Source organism: Chelonoidis abingdonii, chromosome 4, assembly GCF_003597395.2.
Source record: "Chelonoidis abingdonii isolate Lonesome George chromosome 4, CheloAbing_2.0, whole genome shotgun sequence".
In the NCBI taxonomy this organism is placed as follows: Eukaryota; Metazoa; Chordata; order Testudines; family Testudinidae; genus Chelonoidis; species Chelonoidis abingdonii.
The window spans coordinates 51,415,543-51,422,171 of record NC_133772.1 but is presented as its reverse complement, the minus strand read 5'-3'; positions in this window follow the sequence as shown (position 1 = coordinate 51,422,171).

The following is a 6,629-nucleotide window of genomic DNA, read 5'->3' as shown; positions in this document are numbered from 1 at the left end:
TAGTTAAAGTGCCTTGAGATTGCTATAATCCTCTTTGTCAAGTCCAGGTCTCCTCCTATTGGCTCTAAATCAGTTGTTCTGAACCAGGGCCGGCACCAGCCCAGCAAGCAGGTACTTGGGGCCAAGGGGAGGGGGTGGCACGTCCGGCTCTTCAGCAGCAATTTGGCGAGGGGTCCCTCCCTCCCTCCCTCTCGGAGCAAAGGACCTGCTGCCGAATTGCTGCTGACTGAAGTGGCGCGGTAGAGCTGATTGCAATGGCAGCATTTTTTTGTTTGTTTTTTTTGCTGGTTGGGGCGGCAAAAACCCAGGAGCCAGCCCTATTCTCAACCAGGGGGACAGGTACCCTGGGACCCAGAGGTCTTCTGGAGGGTACATCAACTCATGTAGAGATTTGCCTAGTTTTACACCAGGATACGTAAAAGGCACTAGTGAAGTGAGTACAAACTAAAATTTCATACAGAGACTTGTTTACGCTTTTCTATATGCTATACACTGAAATGTAAGTACAATATTTACATTTCAGTTGATTTATTTTATAATTGTATGGTAAAAATGAGAATGTAAACCATTTTTCAGTAATAGTGTGCTGTGACACTGTTGTATTTTTATGTCTGATTTTGTAAGCCCGTATTTGTAAGTGAGATGAAACTTAGGGTATGCAAGACAAATCAGACGGTTGAAAGGGGTACAGTAGTCTGGAAAAGTTGCTCTAAGTGATTCCAGATGAAATGTGTCCTGTCTACAAATAAAATGATTCTTTTAGTTTGTCAGACCTGGGCTCCGAGAGCCAAGCAGGGCTCTTCCCATCTCCTACATCATCCCCAGTTTTGTAGACCAGACTGTATTTGAAGATACACAAGCTGGAACAGAATCCACAGCTCAATCAGTAATAGCAGCATTGAGTCTGCAAGATGAACAGTAGTTAGAAAAGCAGTAAAAAAGTTAGTTTTGTCACTAAAATTAGCAGGTGAGACAGTACGCATAAGGTTAGATCTGTTGAGTGACAAGGGGCCAGTTTTATGTAGTCATCTTTGAGAGTACCATACAACTGATCTTTAGTCATTATAACAGCAAGGCTGGATTTAGGACAGGTGACCCAGATGCTCTGGGAGCTGGACTTTGGGGGGTGCCATTTTTGTTGATAATGACAAAAGGGAAAATAGAATGTTTGACGTAAAATGTTTCAGGTATGCTGTATGTGGATTCATTTTTCACTAACCTCCTACAATCTTCTGGATCTTTGTAGAATCTCATAGAATCTTCCAGACTTTCTGAGAACTACATTTTCCTCAAACCTCCTAAAATGTTGCCTCATGGGTATATAAAGGCGGGATGTTGTAAGCTAATCAGTGAGATATTAGAATGAACTGAAGTGAGAGCTCAGCTGCGATATTTTGAATCTTGTTTTATTCTGTAATTGTGAAAGTGTACTTGTGTTGTAAGACTTGAAGGGTGTAAGCGGCACCTAATTAAGGACATATCTCTGGCATCTCAGTAAATATATCAAACCCCTCTCTACGCAACACTATAAAAGAAATACTGTTACTTCTTTGTCATGCTTAACACGGACCATAGACTTTTACTCTCCCTAATACTATCTGTTTTCCCCTGTAGAAAATAAAAGATGTCGCAAAGAAGCCTTGGAGCTCAGTAAGCAAAAAGCTTAATTGTAATCTAGTTTGCAACAAGGGGGCAACTTTGATGGGAAAATACCAGAAACAGAAAAGCATAGGGTTAACATTCTAAGGTTGTCACTACTATAACACTATTTAATACTGGTCCAGCCAATGTTGGTACAGTTCAATTTCTTGATGTTAGTACATTCCAGTTAATCTTAAAAAGTTTCTAATGAATTATTTTATTTGTGTATATATGGCATGAATAAATATAGATTTACAGATCCCAGTGTGCAGATTTATCATCTTATATGACAGAGATAAATCATGCATGTGCAAATTGTGCATCAAAGTCATGAAATGGGCTACAAATGCAATAAAAATAAGGTATTTCAAAGTTTAACAAAAGTTTAACTAACTCAGAGCCCTCCCCATCTAGTTCCCCATCTCTGGCTTTCGGGGATTTTTGCTGCTAGCAATCACAGATGGGCCACATGCCATTTTAGGCAATTTCATCATACCATCCCTCCTATAAACTTATCAAGCTCAGTCTTGAAACAAGTTAGGTTTTTTGCCTCCCCACTGCTCCCCTTCACAGTCTATTTCAGAACTTCACTCCTCTGTTGAGTGGAAACCTTGGGCTAATTTCAAGCCTAAACTTGTTGCTGGCCAGTTTAAATCCATTTGTTCTTGTCTCAGCATTAGCACTTAACTTAAATACTAGAGAGGGAGAGGAGTTATTTATCCCTCTGATGTATTTATAGGGAGCAATCATATTTCCCCTCAGCCTTTGTTTGGTTAGGCTAAACAAGCCAAGCCCCTTGAGTTCTCTACATGTAAAAGGGCTTGTATCTCATTTAAGCAATATTATACACAGTGATTTAAAGCAATACTGTACCTTGGAGGTATTACAATATTATATTTCATGATATCATATGCCAGAAAAAAATCCTGAAATTATTTGTAAAGCAATGTGACACTTCATAGCTACAGCTACATTTCTCGCAAAATCACTTTCTGTGCAACCATTGCTCTTTGGTGGTATGTTTAAAATGATATGAAGAAAAATGACCACACTTCATGCAGCTGTTGCTTGCTACATAGTGACAGTGCTATAAAGTTGCACATCTACTTAAAGAGCACAAGGTCCTGGTCCAGTTTTGGAGCATTGCTGCCATTGTGTTCTCCTGACAAATTTCAAGGTGGTGGATCAGCAAAAACATGTAACTATAATGTAATTTGTCATTGCATTAAGTTGCCTTTTAAAATGAACAAGGCAGTAACACTTTCAAGGACATGTAACTAGTTACTTTTGCTGTGGTGTATCAGAGTTTATGACAATACAATATTACTACTATTCAATATCATATATATATATAGATATATATAATAATTCTCAGGACTGCATTGGAACCAGCAAAAGCACAGGAAAGCTAAAGTCTCATCTCATTCAGGGCATGCAGAGTTTTGGTTTGATCCTGAGATATAAACCCCTCAAGCTTGTAGTTTATATGGCATTGCTGACAGACCCTTACCTGGAAAATTGAACCTTGTCCACATGCATTGTGGCATTGAAGGTACTGTTGCAAGTTACTGAAAGACTGGTAACATATCCTTAGGCCTGATTGTCCATTCTACTCAGGCCTCTTTACACTGTTTCGATAGCAAAAAATTTGTAAAATAGGCATATCTGTCCATCAAAGAACATCCCCATTGTAGTGGGACTCACACGGTCTCTACACCATCTGGAGTCAGGGCTACATCACTCACTCGGGGGGAACCATACAGGGGCATGGCCACGGTGTTGCTGCACTCTGGCTATTATCAGCTGTCAGAAAGCCCCTTGGAAGCTGTTGCAGCCGAGTGTATGTCTGAGCAGTTCTAAGGGTTTCTAACCTATGCTGGGTGGGAGAGGAGCAAAGTGGGCATACAAACCTTCTTTACATTCAGTTGCTGTGCTCAGTGGAGCTTGGCTAGAGCCAACAATCAGGCATATTGGCCCTGATTTTCATTATTCCTCCATTCCCCTGTTTTAGGCTTTGCCTGTGCTAGCTGTAATCTATCTAGCAAAGGAAGAAAAGGACCCCCTCTTAACTTACATTTTATCAGCATCTCTCAATTACTTCATTAGAGCAGCAGCCAGCTGCTTGCCAGAGATTCACTCTGTAATAAACAAGCCTTTCCCAGCTGGCCTGAAGGGATAAATTTAAGCACATGCTTCAGTCTCCCTCTTCAGCACTTAAGCATGTGCTTAGGCCAGGGGTGGGTAAACTTTTTGGCCCAAGGGCCACATCTGGATATGGAAATTGTATGGTGGGCCATGAATGATCACGAAGTTGGGGTGAGGGGGATGGTGAGGGCTCTGGCTGGGGGGTTCAGGCTCTGGGATGGGGCTGGGGATGAGGGTTTGGGGTACAGGAGGGTGCTCTGGGCTGAGGCTTCAAAGGGCAGGAGGGAGATATGGGCTGGGGCAGGGGTTGGGGCATGAGAAGGAGTCAGGGGTGCAGGCTCCAGGTTGCGCTTACCTCAAGCAGCTCCCAGAAGCAGCGGCATGTCCCCCTTCTGGCTTCTATGTGGAGGTGCAGCCAGGCAGCTCTGCATGCTGTCCCATCTGCAGACACTGCCCCTGCAGCTCCCATTGGCTATGATTCCTGTCCAGTGGGAGCTGAGGGGGTGGCAGTTGGGGCAGTGGCAGCATGCTGAGCCCCTTGGCTGCCCCTATGTGTAGGAGCTGGAAGGTGGTCATGCCGCTTCTTCCGAGAGCCGTGCAGAGCCATGACACACAAGGAGCAGGCCAAGCTCCTGACCCCGCTCCCTGACGAGTGCTGGAGCGGGGCAAGCCCCAGACCCTGCTCCCTGGCGGGAGCTTGAGGGTCAGATTAAAATGTCTGAAGGGCTGGATGCGGCTCCCGGGCTGTAGTTTGCCCACCCTGGCTTAGGCACTCTGCTGAGTGGAGCCTACACCAGCAACCAGGATGAAAAACAAGTTGGTTCAGGTGTTTTCAGTGTATCTGTTTCATTTGTTTTACATGATGGTGAGAACAGTCAAGAAAGATCTTCCCCATCCCCCTCACCCTCCAGTTCCCAGAAGCCGGGCTTCTCTCTTTGGGCAGGATTTTCAATGTTCATTCTGGAGAGCTACTGAGACTAGAGGCTCAGTCACCTGTTTTTTTGTTTTGTTTTTTTTTCTTCAAATGACAATGTAAGGACATTGCAAAATTACATATTCTTTTTTAGCACTTTAGAGGAAATCTAAAAGGTGGGTGACATGGGTGGCTGCCCCAGGTTTTAACAGCTAAGGGTGTCCTTTGGATGTATCTATATAATAAAAATTCCAGGATTGTCACTCTGTGCATCGTTCTGAAGCCTAGAATGTCTGTTGAGTCTGTGTGAAGCCAAGAAAAGAGCTACAAGCAAGGCTGAGAGCTCTCTCTGTTTACAATATGGTTCAGTCATCACTGGGATTTATTGTCTGTTCCCATCCAGTTTAAAATTTTCAACCATTTTTGGCTTTTTAGACTTTATTAATTATCCCCATATGACAACATGGGCTTTCACCTGAGAGGTGAATATTTATCTCCAGTTGCATGGACAACTTATTTTGGGACACCCAAATACATATAGACTGTCTCTGGTTCAGAACAAACTTTGTACATACAAGGCTTTATTCTTGCCTCACATAAAAATAACAGAGAGACAAAGTGGGTGAGGTAATGTTTTCTATTGGACCAATTTCTGTTGAGGAGAGAGAGAGACACGCTACACTGTATATAAAAACAACAATCATTTTAATCTATAAATGATTAATATGTTGCATGTATTTATTGCCTTTTATCTGAGACTTCTCAAAATGCTTTACAAATATTAAAGTCTTGCAAAGCCCTTATATCTCTTTTGTTGATGAGTAAATTGAGGCACATATAAGTTATGTGATGTAACCTAGGGGACACAATGAGTCAGTGTTAGAGTAGGGGACTGCTGAGTCTCATTCTGCTGGTCACTATGTTACATCCATTTTCGTCTTCAGGATGCTGCATTTTGAAATAGTCACTATTGCATGGGCATAATATGTGAAGATATGAGATGGAACTAATAAAACTTCTTCTATGTCTTTTCCTTGGTTCGAAAAGATAGATTTATTCATTTTTGTTCCTGCCATGATTTTTCATAATATTTTTAACAGCATCTTTTTAAACTAGTTCAGTTATTATCTGTATGTTGTAACTTGAACTCGCACCACTTTTGATGTACATGATACACTTTTTGCAGTAAATACATCTGCTACAAGAAGGCTGATAGCTGAAGTGCTTTGAAACACATTTTAGCATTAGAAACCAGATGAGTGTTGCACTTATTTCCTTTATATTCTTTTTCTGAAATGTAAGAGGGTTTGTGAAATGCCAGACAGCTATATCATATTTCCTTGTCATGTGGGACTATACTGTCTTTAGATATCAATATTCATCACCAGTAACTTATTTGTATGTGTTCTGCGGAACCATTGAAAATCTCTTTCCCCTCTGTCTTGATTCAGGAAAGCATCCCTACTAGGAAAGCAGGTAAGCATGTGCCTAATTCTAACTATGATTAGGTCCCATTGAAGTCAATGGGATTTAAGCACATGCATAAAATTAAGCAAATGCCATAGGGCCAGAATTTTAAAGGTATTGAGGTACCCAATTCCCTTTGATTTATGTGCCCAATAACCTTTACAAATATGGCCCTTGTGTTTTCCTGATTTGGTGCCTTTCTAATCTTTCCCCTTTCACTTAATACATTATGATGTGATTTATCTCTGTATAAATATTTACCTCTGCAAGACTTCTGTGTTTTTCTCACTCTCCTATTCATTTCACAAATAAACCAGTTAGCTATTGCAGCTAATTGCTGGCAATGTGAGTCTTTTACAGGATGATCCATATTTATATCACATTAAACATTGTGGGCCAGGTTCTCAGTGGTGAATTTCAATACAGCTACCCACTGGTACTTTATAGCTGCATTGAAATCAAT